This window comes from Brienomyrus brachyistius, chromosome 4 (assembly GCF_023856365.1).
Source record: "Brienomyrus brachyistius isolate T26 chromosome 4, BBRACH_0.4, whole genome shotgun sequence".
Taxonomy (NCBI): domain Eukaryota; kingdom Metazoa; phylum Chordata; class Actinopteri; order Osteoglossiformes; family Mormyridae; genus Brienomyrus; species Brienomyrus brachyistius.
This window is the reverse complement of record NC_064536.1, coordinates 17,989,662-18,007,024: the sequence shown is the minus strand read 5'-3', so window position 1 is coordinate 18,007,024 and position 17,363 is coordinate 17,989,662. Positions and strand designations below refer to the sequence as shown.

Genomic DNA, 17,363 nt, shown 5'->3' with positions numbered 1-17,363 from the left:
TAATAAAAATATGTATTGGAAATAGCTTGTCTCCTAGGACAAGTGATGGTACATTTTCAGTGTTTTTTTTTCTTGTTATACCTTTCAGGTGTATACCCCCAAATAAGGAAATGTGGTTGAGCTATTGATGACAGGAAGCAGACAGTAGCAAGAGGGCGCAGATACTTCCTGTCACATGACTGGGTGCATATCGCTGTTTCTCAGGTGAATATCTGAGAGACTCCTGTGTGACATTAGCCCCCCTCCCCCTGATTGATCAGTAAGTGAGATGTTCACCATTCATCAGTCGGGAATTTTAACTGTTTTTTTTTTTAAGTATTTGATTATTATAACATGCTGTAAGGGGAGTGATATTCATTCTCCCACCTGTAGCCAGAGTCAGTCATAATGTGGCCACTGAGTGCCTGCTTTGAGTTTAGATGCGGTTACAGCATTTCCTGGTATAATTTCCCAGTGCAGCCACTAGAGGGCAGTAGGCACTTGACTTTGCTGAGGCCTCTGCGCAGGTATTGGGGTCTTTTTCACATGACAGCTCCTTGGCCGCACTGCCCCCCCCCCCCCCCCCCCCCACGCGCCCCCCCACCACCTCCCTGTCACACCTCAGGGAATTACATCACCCTCCTCGAGCCCATCAGCATTGCTGTCAGCGAGAGACACAGAGCGTGGAAGCCCTCGTTCTCAGTCTGCCGACCCCTCTGTCACGGAGAGAGAGGCCAGTGGTCCCGGCCCGATATTTTAAGCCACCCGTGGGTCATCACCCGTGGCTGGTCAGGCCTCTAGCTGCAGGGATCACTCGCTAACGGGCAGCCTCGATGGTAGGCTGACCCCATCACCATTCAGCTAGACCCACCCCCACCACCCCCGCTGTCTCATTCCCTCGTACATGCCGCAGATCGCCCCCGCGTAGCTAGGCAACCGGAGGCTCCCTTTCAAGTAACTGATGAGGGCATCTGGCCCGAGCAGTGCTCGCGGACATTGCTGATCTGTTCCTCTAGGGGGCAGCGTTGGGTACAGAGGTTGGGGTGAAGAGCACCTGTCGTCAGCGGACGTGGGGTGGGTGGGTGCGCCAGTGGGAGCGTGTCAGACGGGTGCCATTCGGGGGGGGGGGGGGGGGGGGGACACAGATGCCTGACGGGCCAAACGCTCGATCCGCCCTGCCAGCACTCGGCCCATCTGCTTCTGTTTTCTCAGAGCTCATTCGATTTTCTCAGCTTCTCTCTCTCTCTCTCGCTCTCTTTTCCGCTGTGCCACCTGCCAGTTGGCCCCCCCAGGGATGTGCTGCCTATCCCGCCCCCCCCCCCCCCCCCCCCACAAACTGTCCAAACCGTCGTCTCCTCCTGGGCAGAATGGGCCTCGCACTCTCTGACTGACTGACGCGTGTCAACCTCACGCTCTGCCCCCAAGTCCCAGCAGGGAAAAGCAGACAGGCCTCACGGCGGACGCATTCAGAGGCGCAGATGCAGTTCCTGCATGTTTAAAGTTTGATTTTTAAAAGTTTTTTAAGCTGAATGGAGTGTCAGCATGTGAAATTCCGGCTTGGGTTTTTCCTGGAAATCATCAGCTGCTAGCGCCGAGTCGGAAATGCGCCGTTTTAGTCACGCTTCCTGAAACTGAGATTTCGGATCTGTGGAAACAGTGACCCTCAGCTGACCGGTGTCACACAGCGAATTAAAACAGAGGTCACTGGCACCCCCCACAAGGTCCCTGGCAGTGCACCCTGTGATGCTTGGGCGATTCCCCAGCACCGGATGAGCAGATGTGGAAGACAGATCGTCCGTTAAGTAGTATTCCAGAGGTTCCTAAGCAGACAGGGGCGACACTGTGTGTTCACAGGCCTCGCAATGGTCGCAGTTCTACTTTTAAATCTGTGGCTTTCACCAAGAATGGCTGCAGAGGAATCAGTCTAAATATTTAATTTTCAAATAAAATCATCGTCTGACTAGACCCCAAAACATGAGCACTCCAGATCAGTGCGCGGATCAGTGCACCGCGTGATGTGAAGCTGATTTATTGTTCATTCTGCATCCTATTTTAATGACAATGTGTTTCATGCCTGTCTCATCCAAGTTTTTAATCATAGTTATGACCTTCAAAATGAAGAGTTCTTCAGGGAAATAAACACGTGTCCCCACACACGTTCACAAATGAGCAAAGACCTGTCCTCACTGCCGTGTGTGTGTATTGTTATATTATAAGATATTGTATTTTATTATGTGATATTTTATATTATAAAATATATATTTCTCCGAGCACTTTTCCAGTACAGAGTCACAGGGAGAGCGGAGCCTATCCCAGGAAATACAAGGCATGAGGCAGGGGGACACCCTGGACGGGATGCCAGTCCATCACAGGGCACGAGGCAGGGGGACACCCTGGATGGGATGATTTGCAGACTGAGGAAACATTACCTCCCATTGATCTCCACCTCAATATATATGCTAAAACAATGCAGTGTACTTGGCATAAAATTATTGGTCAATGTCCCAGAATGGGACTGTCATCTGATTGCTCCCCATTCTGGTACACCCTGCCCCCCTTTGTCCTACTTCAACCTTCACCCACATCTCTGGAGACCCCAACCCACCGTGACTTTGATGCTAGCCCTGAAGTACGTGCCGATGGTTCATCTTCAGCCTGGTCTCTTAGATAAATGATCCTTTATGACCAATTTGCATGTGTACAGAATTGCATGTATAATAAAAATGAATATATATTTTTAAGTAGCAATCTGTCAGCTAGGGCAGCATTTATCTAGGTAGCTTGCTTATCATCTATGAAGAGCTATAAAACAGAGAACTGAAGAGCTATATTTCACTAATATTGTGTTAATACCATTGAATTACATAACATAATTCAATTCAATTCTATTTTTATATAGCGCTTTCACAGTTGGCCCGAAGTGCTTAAGAAGACTATACTTTGACAATACTGTTCAAAAAAACTTTTAGTACACAGACACAAAATGTTTCATGATACCGGGAAAGAAAGGATGAAAGAATAATTTAAAAGGCCAGAAGACAGCAGAGGAGAGGAGAGGACGTTGTCCTCGTCATAAGGACAATGAATCTGTACGATACCAAGTCGCTTATTCTAGAGGGTTCTAAGGTGCAAAGTTCTTTTGTAGAAGACTAGAGGGATTAAAATACTGCTATTGTGAGCTGGAGTAAACTGCCCTCGTATCCTGCTGAGAATCCATTTTGCGATTTCCAGAGAAAGAATCGATATCGCAGCAGCGATGAGGGGGGTGTTGTGTCTCTTTGTCGTGAGAGGGAAAAAAGGGTGATAGATAACAGCTGCTTAATTTGCGGGCCCAGAAAAAAGGTCATTGTTAAAGCCTGAGCTTTAGCTCCTACAAGCATGCATTTAATGCACGGGAAATTGTCTGGGCACAATCTGAACCAGACGATGGAAGAGAGAGTTAATCTCCGCTGGGTCACTGTTCATCTTTGGGGTCAGGATAAGCGTGTAGAAGGAGGTCAGTGTGCTTTGGGTGAGGGGGTGTAGAGAGAGAGGATGTGGGGAACGTGGGGGCATGTTTATATTACATTGTGGGGACCAAATGTTCCCCGCAATCTGATAAAAACCTATTATGTTGACATTGTGGGGACATTTTTTTGGGTCATCACAATGGGAAACTCAATTTTCTCAAAATCTGTGAATGCACTGAAAAAACTAAAAATGCCAAAAGTCTGGTCTTTTGTTTGGTTACTTGTGGTTAAGGCTCGGGTTGGGGAGGGGTGAAGGTCGTCATGTTAGGCTTAGGGTTATGCCCATAGAGATGAATGCCGAGTCCCCACAAAGATAGGGGTACTGTGTATAAACTCTGTGTGCCTGTATCTGTCTGCATGAGTGTGTCTGGCAGACCCCCTCCAGTCTCGGGTGCCCCCTCCCATCTGTGTGTGCTCGCTGTCAGGACAGCAGCTCCCAGCCTCTCCCCCTCTCTCTCTGTCTTCCGCGGCTGAGCTGTGTTATCCTGAAGAACAGCATGCATGTAGTCAGGCATATTGCGGTCACCACCTTGCATGATGCTGGACGTGGATGTTTACCAGTGATGTAGCTTGACCCTTGCGAAAGTTAAAAAATTGCAGCACCAGTGTCTTTCTGGGATGGTATATTGTCCATCAGTTGCACGCTTCTGAATTTCAAAGAATGGAGTATGTCATCCGGGTACTGTTTGCCCACTGTGTCATCCATACTGAGGATTTGGACATATTGTTTACTTCACATGCTGCATTTCACCTGCTCCATAGCAAAGAAGTATGCGATTTCAGTGTGGAGTGACAGACAATGATCTAGGAGTGTCTGTGGAGAGGAAGCGGAGTCTGTGATTTTGTGTGGAGTGACAGGGAGTGAGGTAGGAGTGTCTGGGGAGAGGAAGTGGAGCATGTGATTTTGTGTGGAGTGACAGGGAGTGAGGTAGGAGTGTCTGGGGAGAGGAAGTGGAGCATGTGATTTTGTGTGGAGTGACAGGGAGTGAGGAAAGGTGTGTAGAAAGAGGTAGTGTAGAGGGTCTGTGTTATGAAAGAGAGACCACGTAGTAGAGAGTGTAGAGAGAGGAGGTACAGGAGGTGTGAGTGAGTAGAGAGAATAGGAATGAAGGATGGTAGATATATTTTGGACTTGATTCCCGGTAATAAATCCTTCCGGGAGGCCCAGAGAAAGGGGTCACCCTGAACTAGCCCTAAAAACACCCAAACCCTGAGCCCTTGAAGTCCCTTTGGGTATCAAGCTGACAATAAATGATCCTCAGAACTGTATTTGAGCTCAGATGAAACGGCCATGTGCTTGTGATGAACCGGATGTCATCAGTGCAGCCCCACAGCTTTGCTGGAGGTCAGTTGAAAGGAATCCAACCCTGACACAAAGGTTTCATCGCTTGAGCTTAAGGAATGTGCTCCTCACACAGAGGAAATACACAATGGCCGAGTGTGACTCTGTTCTTTCGGGGTTTCTCCGTCAGCCCTTGAGTATAATAGGCCAGAGGATAGATGACAACAAGGTGTTTGCGGATGGTTAACGGGGGCTGACGATACCGGCCCCATGGCGGTCTGCACTGGTAACAGGTGTGTCATTTCACATCACATCATCTGTTTGCTTATGGAAAAGGCGCCGTTCAATAGGATGGTTCGCTAAGCCTGTGATTTTTAATCTGTATAGTGATGGTCTATTTTCTGATCATCTGCAGCCCCATTCTGTCTTTTCTATTAAGCAGTACAGGAGTAGTCAGAGTTTTTAAAAAGCTGCTGGGCTTATTTTCCTGGAATAGATTCCCATTCCTGGCCCTCTGTAGCTCCAATACCCAATAAGGGGTTAGAGTGGACCAGGAGCCTGTCCCAGGAGGCAGAAGGCAGGGGACACCAGACTGTCACAGACACTCTATGGGCAATTTGGGGGTGCCAGGACTGCAGGAGAAATCACCACATGTTTATAAGCAAGACATGCATATGACGCAGACGAGAGGTGGGATTTGAACCCATAGAGCTGGGAGGGTATGAGCCAGTCACTGAGCCCCCAAGCTTACTACTCAAAATCATCAGCTCAGGCTTTTGTCAAACACACACTTTTGCTGTTGTGATGCTACAACTGCAGGATGTGAACTGCCGACCTTGAGGTCATAGGCACAGAGGCCTAACCCAACGAGTCGCACACCAGCCGGATGCAAGGCACAAGGAATGAACAAGTTGTTCAGAACAGAAAAAAACACCTTGGTGTCAAGAAATAGGAAAGGAGATTTCCTAATGAGCTTTAGAGCTGGAAGTCCAGGAGAGATCTGGTACCATGCAGATTTCAGCCATCGCATACCGAATACTGCTCCTCCATGCCGAACCATCAATACAACTTAACGACCATAGCACTGTCTATCGCAAGCCAGCTTCTCATTGGTTACCTCACCGGTGCCCACTCTCTTCCCACTGGTCCAGAGCAGACATCCAACACACCATTGGTTTTTCCATCCTCGTTTCTCTGGCCCCTGCATCTGGATGTTTACTTGGACTAAATCAGGTTATGTGCTTTTCTCTAGAGGCATGTTCCCCAATCTGGGACTGATATTCCCAGTAGGATTTGTTCCTTTAAGTTCCTTAAACACCCACGGTTGGATCTAAATCTGCGAAAATAATACAGAAGGCCTTAGAAAGGAAGACATTATAGGTGTCCCAGTAGAAGGAGATCTTGGTCACCACCAATTTTAGACCAAAGTGTCTAAAACCGGATGCAAGATTCTCAAAGTGTAATCCTCAATCATAAATCTGACTTACATATCACCCACAATCAAGGGTGTATACAGAGGCAGGGCCCTAGGGGCTGATTGGCCACAGAAGTGCCCTTCCCCTGTCACTCACTGATTAAAGACATATCATTAGCTAATCATATGGTTGGCCACGCAATATGAATTATGGCCCCCACGTTAAAAAATCCTGGACTCCCCTGTAATAGTATGTGCAAACCTCTCAAAGTAAACAAATATACCAAACAAAATTAAAGCAAAAAAACAAAATGCATTCATGATTGATTGCTGTCTCTATTTCAGGACGAACCTGTGCCCCTGGGGTCATTCATTAAGAGCAATTTGCATAATTAATGAGCTAATCTGAACACCACTACCTGATTGAAGAGGTCTGAGTCTAGGTGGAAATGCTGAGCTGAAGCCAAAAGAATTAGCACCATTTGACATAAAAAAGTGTCATGATTTCCAGCAAAATAAGTTGATATTGACGATAGCAGTTGGCATCTACCATTGTTTATTCTATAGGGCAAATGCTTTGCTTTTGATTTATGGCTTAACATATTATTATACATAATAAAACAAATGAGAATAGCTTGGACAAAAATAATTGGACCCCTAACCTAATATTTTGTATCACACCTTATTGAAGCAATAATTGCCATCGAGTCAACAGCTCCTTGAGGTGCAGACACCCATGCCAATGGAAATGGACTGATCTGAAATGACTGAACATTTGAAAATGAGCCCTAATCTGATTGGTTCCAATCTGAAATGAAATCTATCTCTGCAAATCAGGAACTTGCACGACAAACACAAATCACACCAATGAAGACAATGCAAGTTGATGATTATCAGTGCAGACGCGTGAAACATCTTTTACAGTTTCTCTGTGTTGTATGAATTTCCCTCCACAATCCAAAGACATGCAGTGAACCTAACTGGTGATTCAGTACTGCTGGTTGTGCAGGTATGGGCCTTTCATTGGACTGACATCCCATGTGGCGTGTCCCTCAGCCGGGTGATTGGCCCCAAGCTTCCCCATGACCCTCTCCAGGATAAGTGGTTAGAAAAATGGATTGATCTTCACAATTCAGCCAATTATGTTATTCAAGCCCCCCTGTAAATTGCCTTAACCCAGTGCTCATCTGTGTGATTAATTGATATTGAAAGGACATCACCATCACTTTGATACCTGGTAAAATGAAATTCCGCATGGCATACGATACATACATTCTCTTTTAATTAGAAATTCAATTGAAGATGTGTAACTTAATTATGCTAGCAAGACTTAATCATTTTTCTAGTTATGTTAGGTCAAACGTAATAAATCTGTATCCTTACTTTTTGTCTCTCTTTTTTTAATTAAATCTTTTAACCTCCATGTGTATGACATTGCTTTTCTGTGCTAATACTTTACAATATCTTTTAATTTGTTAGGCCTAAAAATTTATACGTGCTGATTAATTTGTTTAAGGATGCAGCAAAGTCCTTGAAGAGATTCTGTTAGATAGATTTCCATTTCAGCCTCTAGCGAGCGAAAGAAAATATTCACCAAATGCCTCCCTTTATCTAAATTAAGGTATTAACATTCTCAAATGTCTAATTATCATAAAACATAAGACATTTCCTGGGAAGACCAGATCCTTATGAGTTTGCATTATGTTTGTGTTCTTTATAGACTATATTGAAATCCATTGATGTAACAATTGATTTTATCATTATTTTTCAATGTCAACTGTCAACCCATACAGACTGAAGGTCTAACCTACACACACAGATCTATCTTGGGAATTGAACCCACAACCCTGGAAGTATGAAACCACCATCTTTTCATACATTTATTCTAGCAGACATATTTTCCAACCCAATGTACATTTTTTGAAAAAGTAGGTTCAGCCATTCCCTGGAGCAGCCGGGAGATAAGGGCCCCGTTCAAGGGCCCAATGGTAAAATCAATTTGCTAGCTGTGGGATTGGAACCCACTCCCTTCTGCTAACAGGCACCTGAGCCACACACCACCCTGAAAAATGAATCCGACACAATCTCATACCCAGGTCCTGCAGCACACAAGAAAGATTGCTGACCAATTGAGCTCTTTCATGCATTAGATTTATATCTAATGTTCATGTTTCCATCCATCTTCTAACCCCTTAGCCTGTACAGTGGGGCCTGCAGCCTATTCCAGGCACCTCAGGACACAACATAGGGATCACCTTGGATAGGATGCTAGGCCATTGCATGCATACAGTATGGGAAGGGTTCAAAACCCCAGTCCTGAAGGCTTGAGGTTACATCACTATCCACTGAGCCATCAGTCCGAATGTTTCAGAATGATAAAAAGATCTAATGAATATTACATTTTTATGTAAAAGGCTTCGTGAAAAAGGGTCCTTGTGAATGGAGTAGATTGTGCGTGAATCTCAGCCACAGTGTTTGAGCGAAATGCTAAACGACGATGCCGAAGATGCGCTCACTTGCATCTTGCATTGCCGCAGTTTCCTCACCAGTTAAGCTCTGAACACTTAGTCTGAAGAGGTTCAGAGCAAGAGAACAAGACAGAAATTAGAGGCATGTGAATGAATGGATCTCACATCCTACTATCATATAGGAATAATTCCTCAAGCGTGGCATTTTTAATCACTGTTTGCTAATCAGTTAGAAGAGGACAGCTAAAGTTGTCCATAATGTGTAGTGTTTATGTCTAGTCGTAAAAATGGATTATTCCAGAATGGCAAGACATGACAGAAATTCATTATGCGTTTGTCTTGATGCAGTAGCTCAAAATGATGGTCCAGCCTCCTGTGTTTGCTGATCTAGTAACTGTTTATCATCAGGCTTCCATATTGTCCTAATTGAAAACTCTGCACAGATGTGTCTTAGTGCCAACATTTTGATGCAAACTTACCAGAAGATTTTCTCCCTAGAACGACCGACATTTTGTTTCGGAGATCAAGGTCAGACAGTCCCAGGGGCAACTACGGTTAAGGGCCCTACTTGAACCCACTCCAACTATGGCATTTGAACTGATAACCCTCCAATCAAAAGCACCACACCCTAATCCGCTGAGACACACAACGCCCCTATATAGCGCTTGTACAGACACATGATGCTGAAAATAACCAAATGGATTGTAGATTTATAAAACAAAATCCCAGCTATACCCTAGTGCCAACCCTCCTTTATTGTAGGTGTATTTTCATGCTCTCTGGGGTCTTGTTGGCTTAGTGACCACTTAAGATCTTCTGAAGTCAGAAGCCAAAGTGAAGACCTTTTCCTCAGCGACAGTGTTTATCACCTTGACGCACTTCCGCGAGCCACACCAAAGGTTTGGGTCACAGTCAATACGCTAAAGGTGCTCCTTATTTTGGAGTACAGAAGCAGCTTGTTCTGCTAACCAGCTAGCTAGCTATCATCTTCTGATTCTACTCCCTAGCTATTTATTTATTTTGTGGCAGTGCAAATGACATTTTGAGTGGGGGCCCCAGGAAAAACAAACACAGCCCTGCCTTTCCTGAGTGCGCCTTCCGAAAGCAGGTCTGTGAAGTGGGAGGCTGACCTCTCACTGTATTTTAAGAAAGGTGTAGAGATGAGGCTGACAGGCCTAGCTTTGCATCTTTGTTTGGGAGAATAATGCGTGACTAGCTTATCACGCACCGAGAACCCGGCTCTTCGGTCCCTGTCGATCAGCGTTGTCTGATTGGCTTCTGTAAGCCTCTGCAGGAGTGACTGGGCAATTTAAATCATCTCTGTGTAGATGGTGGAGTCAGCAGCCAGGCTATTCTTGGTGTTGATCCATGCGCATGTTTGTGAGCACGTCTTTTTCACTTCGAGATTTCACTCCCAGAATCCCATCTGCTCAACATGTGATGGGTGATCCACATCTCATGACTGATACCACTTATCTATCATTATTTGATATTCAGTTAGCAATATTAATGATTAAGTACTTAAGCCGGCCTTTGGTCTATAAGTATATGTGGTTTATTTCAAAACTTAGCTTCCGGTGACATTCTTATTTCTATATTCCAAGCATCTTAGAGAAGAACAAGCCTCTTTTTTCAAAGGATGGTGTGTGACTCAGTGGGTTAAGATGCCATGTTAGTGGTCAGAAGGTTGTTGGTTCTGATCCCGGGGTCAGCTGAATGATTTCACTGTTGGGCCCTTAACTCCCAATAGCCCCAGGGACTGACTGACCCAGCTCTCTCAATAGCACATTGCTTTGCATAAAAGCATCTGCTAAATGAATGTAAAATTAATGTCATCAATTGACTTTATTCCTTTTCCAGGAGACCCAGATTAGCTGACAGAATGCAGCTTGTTCCAGTGTGCAGCCAGGACTGTTGTCGTGGTGTTGGGAGGCTCAGTGTGGGAGTCACTCCTCCTCCGAGTACTTCACTTTATACATGACTTGTTCGTCCCTTCTTTAAAGGTCATGGCACAAACTGAAATCGTGCTGGTTTTTATTCACATCCCACTCGATGGCGATGAAATCCACATTTTGGAGAAGATCCCAGACGGAGGACCAGCACTAATACTGTGTTACAATTGGGTCTCCTACTCATCTCCAAGGGAACATCTGGTCACTCTGTAGCTGCTCATATCCCCGCTAAGATCCCAGGTATATTTCAAGGTTACTTGCCATTCAGTTTCTGAAGTGACTGTGGATTAAAGCTTTAATTGTGACTCTAAGTGTGTTTAAAAATCAGCAAATCCAAATGATAAGCTTGATTCCCCCAGCATTATAATTAACAGAAGGTCACTGGTGATGGGTTCAAGTATATGGAAGAGCTGTGACTGTGAAAAGTGAAATTAAACCTAGATTAACTATATTCACAATGTGCTATTTTTGCTATTTAATTGCTGGATTTTTACTGTAACAGCAGACTCCATGTTGAATCCATCTTTGCACACCGATTCCGAAATAGCAGATTCCAAGCACTGTAGCTTGAAGACTCCGTGACAGGAAGAGAAACTGCAGATCAGCAAGTCATGTGTGCATCTCTTAGCAGAAATGTGGCGTCACATCACCTGCCAGTCATCTAGGGGCGGGCGCTCATCCAATCGTATAACCTCATTGGTCGTGCTTGAGTCAGTGTTTGACAGTGTGTGGTAGCCCTGCCCTCTTGCAGGATTGGATCAGTGGATCTGTGCCCATTTGAAAAATTTGCAGAATAATACAGCAAATACTGAAAAATGAGCTGAGGATGCACTATTAATATGTAGATATATTGATATGTGTATACTGATGTAAGATAAACACTGATACACGATCATTCACTATTTGTACACAGGGATTCTCTGCAGAGATCATTCTTGGGTTCACAGTGCAGGGCCAGACAGTCCCTGGAGTTGTTGGGATTAAGGCCCTTTGGTCCAACATTGACGAAATCAGTCTGCCAGCCACTGTAACCTGTGAGTCACAGGTGTGCTGGTATTGACATTCTCCATGCCTGGTACTTAGATCGGTCAGCACTCTAAATTAGATAGATAGATAGATAGATAGATAGATAGATAGATAGATAGATAGATAGATAGATAGATAGATAGATAGATAGATACTTTATTAATCTCAAAGGAAATAGCAGGTCCACAGCAGCAAGACATATGATTAGACAATAAAGGGACATTTAAACATTGATAGACAATAACAATAAACAATAAGGAACAATAAACAGAGACAGTGCAAAGAATGTCAGGGAAAGTATTGCATGGAATTCCATTGTAACAGCTCAGTAATAAAAAGTATTGTACACTGGGTGGTACAGTAATAAATTGTATTGCACACTGGGTATTGCACGGTGAATGAATGTTATTTCCAGAATTTCCCACTAGGATCAATAAAGTTCTTGTCTTACATGGGTGAGCTTATTCTATATGATCCAGATGTATCCATAGGCTTATTGGCTGAACTGGAGTTGTTTTCACTTTAGTATAAGGACAGCATCTCTGTGGGCGGCATTATACCCTCACATCTGAAAGGCTATGGGTTTGGATCCCTCCCCAGACTGCAGTCCAAAGACATAAGGTTAGGTGAACTGGTTTCTCTAAAATTGCCCATAGTTTTGAGTGTGTGCCTTGCAATGGATTGGTGTCCACTCCAGGCCTGAGATAGGTTCTAGGCCCAACATCAGGGGGGTGGAAACAGGCCCTGAACTGGACTGCCCCCCCTCTTCCAGGTTGGCAAAATCTACCAGGGGGTCCCAAGCTGAGATTTTGTTAGGGGGGGGGCAGAATTCCTTGCTACACTCCTGCTTGATAAGTAGGAAAGCAAGATAAATGAAATTCGAAAATATTTTTTGTCTTTCAAGCAAAATCAGTGAATCACTTGCGATCTGGGAGCGACGGCAAGTGGCCAGTTTCTGGAAGTATGAGACCTTTGATATGTGACCCTTCATGCAATATTTAGAATTCATCAGCAATGTAAATGAAGTTCCGAGTTCCTCTGCCTGCAATGCCGAGGCTGAAACTGTGGCCTGGAAGCAAGGCTGTGATAAGCAGCCATCCCCTGCTGACCAGGCTGCCAGAGAGCCTGTACCCTGCTGTGATTAAGAGGGCGATTTAGGTATCACTCACACACTTCACATTATGGCAGTATAGACTACAGCAGTATTATTAAACCGTAACCAGAATGCAGATCAATAAAAGCAGTCAGACAAAAAGGTTTAGCTTCTTTTTATAGCCACTTCATACACGTAGCTGCTCCAAAGCTGTTAAAATGTATTTTTTTTTGTAGATGCTTTTATCCAAAGTGAAGTACAATTCTGAAAACAGGGTCAGCCTGTCCCTGGGGTAATCAGAGTTAAGGCCCTTGACCAGGGTCCCAGCAGTAACCTCACTAACCACAGGATTAGAACCGGCAACCTTCTGATCACAGCCTGCAGGGCCACATGGCGGAATTTAACAGGAATTTGCAGAAGACAGTAACATAGATTGATACATCTGAGGGTGCAAAAATCTGAATGATAGACATAATTATCCAGATATGCATTTTTCCATTGCTCCCCCCCCACACCCTCATGCAAGCTGAGCAGAGGTGATATTATCTTACTGCCCTGTGTCAATCTTACAGGCTTACAAGCTATTTTTTTTCTTTTCTCTTTTTTTGTGGGGGTGGGTCCAAACGCAAAGCTGTCTGTGTTCCCTGAGTCTCCAGGCGACAACAGATAGTGTGGCCTGATGGGGGCGCCCTTGAGCAGCGGCCTGCTGGGGGCCTCCTAAGTGTCTGCCTAGAAAGAGCCTTTTCAGATTCGCTGCTCAAAGGGCTCCCTTGGCTTGCGGCTGAAGGATTTTCTGCACGTTTACATGCGCTGGTTGTATCCATGGCGATTCTTTTTCTTTCATCGATTCATCTTTGGAATGCTGGGCCGTGGACCAAACATTTCCACTTGGCTCTTACAAACGGACATTAGAAAAAGCCGCTGGGCCCTTTAAGTGCAATTTCACGCAAGACGCAAAGAAGAATGAGCCTTTTTTTATTTCTTTGTGTCACAGGTTTGTAAAAAGGGCCATATAAATTTGCTCGATTGTGTATGTTTCTTTAAAGCTACAGAACTGTTGTTCAGTGATACTCTGGTTTCTGTGTTTATGCGTGAAATATACCGGCTGGTTATGTGACATTTTAAGCCATAGAGCAGTTCCTGTTTATGAAATTAAAGTATAATCGGGCCCCAGATTATGGTGTTTTTACACTTCAGAGGAGAACCAGTGAAAGGAAAAGACTGAGGATTCCATCATAATGCTGCTGTGTTTTTAAGTACAGCCTCCCAGAGTGGATCTCTGATATCAAATCACACCCGTTTATATGGAGATGGGTCTAGAGTGCTGCTGTGTATCTATGTGGGTTAGGGTTCGGTGCCCATGGGCAGATGGTTGCTGCCTTGTATCCCATGGTCATCAGAGTGATTTCACAGTTGGGCCTTTGAGTGAGGCCATTAGCTGGGAAAGTGCTCCAGGAATTGGCTGACCCGGCTCTCTCGGCTGTTTGCCGCGTTGGATAAAAGTATCTGCAAAAGAAGTAAGTGCATTGAAAGTTTCTACTGTGCAGCTGAACCTTGTGATACAGGATTACTGGCTGTAGCAAATATATACAGATTCTCACTGGCATAGTAAAAATTGTTCCAAAGAAGAAACTGATTTTAGAAAGTGTGCATATTTTTCAGGAATAAAAGTGGAGGGAATAAGGTCCAAACAACATCCCAAAACGTGCAGTCAAACTGAAAGTCTTGCAGTTTTATATCACCCTTTGCAGTTTGTACTTTTTGAATATATTTGCAGACGTGTGTGTGTTTTTTTGTTGTGGATGCTAAGAGTGAGCCAGGCAACACAGCATATCCATCACAGTGGGGAGGAATTCTGTCTCAAAACTATTTGGAAAATGTTTGGAAAATGTAAAGTGGACAAATGAAGTTAAGCTGTGTTAGTCTGCATGACCGCAACGAACAAACACATGAGGCTAATTCAATGACCACAGTGTACTTTATTAAATGAATTTGGTACCTTGTGTTGCAATAAAATAAAAAAGAAACGTACAAAAATCCAGTATTTACAAAAATTTAAGGTTCATTTAATTTTACAACGAAATGAAAGACATTTCAAGCACAACTTCATACTTTCGGCACAAAATTTACTTAATAGATCCAAATTAAAAAAAAAAGTTTTTCTTTAACATCTGAATACATCACCTTCACCACAGAGTAGATTCTTCTCCATATTGCATATTGCCGCTATCTTGGGGCAAAAGCCTTGCTGGAGATACTGCCCAGGAATGCTATGATTTTCCACATTAAATTTGCATACATTTATGTACAGTTAAATATCCTCTATCACTGGCTATTCGATCCGCCACTTCAAATAAAATTCAGAATATATTTGTACAGTATGTTTACACCACAAGCAAAACCAAAACACTACTGATCCCACAGTGCTTGTGCTACTTGGAAAAAAAAAACTATACACTATCCATATTATACAACTATACAAAATAAACCAGTCAGTTATCTATATAAATGACATTTCTGCACATAAAACTGCTCTTAAATCCACACACCCTGAGCATCTTTCACCATATGCTTGCTTACTTGACCAGCCAAAACTATATTTGGTTATAAGACTCAATGATCAGCAGCGAGTTGGTACCAAATTCAGGGCTTGCAAATGAGCACTGCGCTACTGTTATATGTCAGGGAGCATTTGATAGGAGAACTTCCTTATAAAGTCACATGACTCCTGTCAGCTGACTACTGTATGCGCTGTGCTTAAACCTCAATATTTCTGGATATTTCAATGAAATCACTCAAATATGCAACAGGTGTGCTTTTTTAATCCAAGACTCCCACATTGCTCTAAACATCAGTACCCTTGTCTTTCTTGGCTTGTTTGGCTAGATGCAGAGCTCCATGAAACCTTGTGCTATGATTGGCTCTCATCCTTTCCTTAGCCCCGCCCACATACCAGTACTTTGCCCTGAACCCCAAATGGTGTAAACAAAAGCTGACCACCTGACAGAATATATCCATGCACATTCAACTCCTTTAAGGCAAATTAAAGAAATGAAAGCTGCTCGCAGCGAGACAACAGATGGCACCATGAATCAGATTCTTGTTATTTTTTTTTTTTTTTCGTTTTCTTATTTGGAAATGCTTAATGAGGCAAACTATAACCACTTCACGGTGGATGTGTAGCTGTGCTGCCGCTGAGTCTGTATTCGTCACGTTGAGAGAGTATCTCATATTGCATTCACATTTAATCTTATTCTTCTGTCTAGTGACAACATCCCCCAGGAGCGATTTAAATTTAATGACCATATGTGGGCACTTTTGGGTAACTGGCCCTTTAAATGGAACCTTTAAGCAACAATTCTGGGTCGTCATGGTTACGATCATGACGGAACGTGGCGCAACCGTCATTTGACAGACATCTCCAGCTGAGGTAGTTAAATGTACAATGCGCTGCTCCATCTGAAAACTGGAGGGGAAACAAAAGAAAATGCCGGAACAGCGGGCGAGTCCCCCAACAAGGGAGGCGCGGTCATTCAATGCAATTCATTTTAATTCAATTTATTTTTATATAGCGCCTTTCGCGACAGAGTTACCCCAAGGCGTTTTACTTGTGTGTGTTGTGATACATTCCTGCATCATTTATACAGAATCATTCAAAAAACTGGGAAAAGGGAAGACAAAGTTATGAAAGAAAGAAAGAAAGAAAGAAAGAAAGAAAGAAAGAAAGAAAGAAAGGCAGATGGCAAAAGAGGAGAGTAGGTTGTATGTGGACATGAGGCAGAAACAATTCTAGGATATTTTTAAGGTGGGGAGGGGAGGCTCAAGAGGGGCCATAAATCATACAGAGGAGCCAAGCTTGTCATTAGCCAATGGTATAACTTCCCTCAGTAAGCGACAGAGGAGGGGTACTCCGGGGACCAATCAGCTTTCAGCTGGGCCAGTACCCCTGTGGCTCCAGCCCTGTACACACCCCTGACTTACACACACCTGTTGATGTGTTCCTCATTGTTCAGAGGATCTGTGCCCCAAAAACCTATATGGAGGCACCCAACCTGACAAAACCAGGACACACTTTGAGTTCTATCCTTCAGTAGGAGGGACACAGCCTTTATCAAAGCAGCTCCGAGCCATTGTAACAGCAGTCAGCGGCATGTACCGGCCCAGCCATGCTAACAGCAGCTAGTGGCATGTACCGGCCCAGCCATGCTAACAGCAGTCAGAGGCATGTACCGGCCCAGCCATGCTAACAGCAGCCAGCGGCATGTACCGGCCCAGCCATGCTAACAGCCGTCAGCGGCATGTACCGGCCCAGCCATGCTAACAGCAGCCAGCGGCATGTACCGGCCCAGCCATGCTAACAGCAGCCAGCGGCATGTACCGGCCCAGCCATGCTAACAGCAGCCAGAGGCATGTACCGGCCCAGCCATGCTAACAGCAGTTAGAGGCATGTACCGGCCCAGCCATGTGAAAACCTTCCCCTTTACTTGCTGTTTGTTTGTGCCACTGAATACCTGTATATGGATGGTATGACATAAAGCCCACTTGACTTAACTTGATGTGAACAATCTTCAGAATGTCGTTACTGTTCAAGGCAAAACTAAAATCCATCCATCCATCCATCCTTCACCTCTCTCATATCT

General features: G+C 44.4%; 1 protein-coding gene and 1 long non-coding RNA gene across 3 annotated transcripts in view; both read left to right on the top strand.

The window, feature by feature from the left end:
* The window catches only part of LOC125740132 (uncharacterized), a 149,722-nt gene extending 142,111 nt beyond the window's left edge, over positions 1–7,611 (top strand). For both annotated transcript variants that reach the window (XR_007397455.1, XR_007397454.1), the window contains exon 2: positions 2,364–7,611. This is a non-coding gene — a long non-coding RNA (uncharacterized LOC125740132). The remainder of the gene's footprint in view (positions 1–2,363) is intronic.
* mos (v-mos Moloney murine sarcoma viral oncogene homolog) overlaps positions 1–14,933 on the top strand; it is a 56,296-nt gene extending 41,363 nt beyond the window's left edge. Inside the window, exon 2 of the transcript XR_007397453.1 lies at positions 14,924–14,933. The gene's annotated coding sequence lies outside the window, so the exon portion shown is untranslated. The remainder of the gene's footprint in view (positions 1–14,923) is intronic.
* The last annotated feature ends 2,430 nt before the right edge of the window (positions 14,934–17,363 follow it).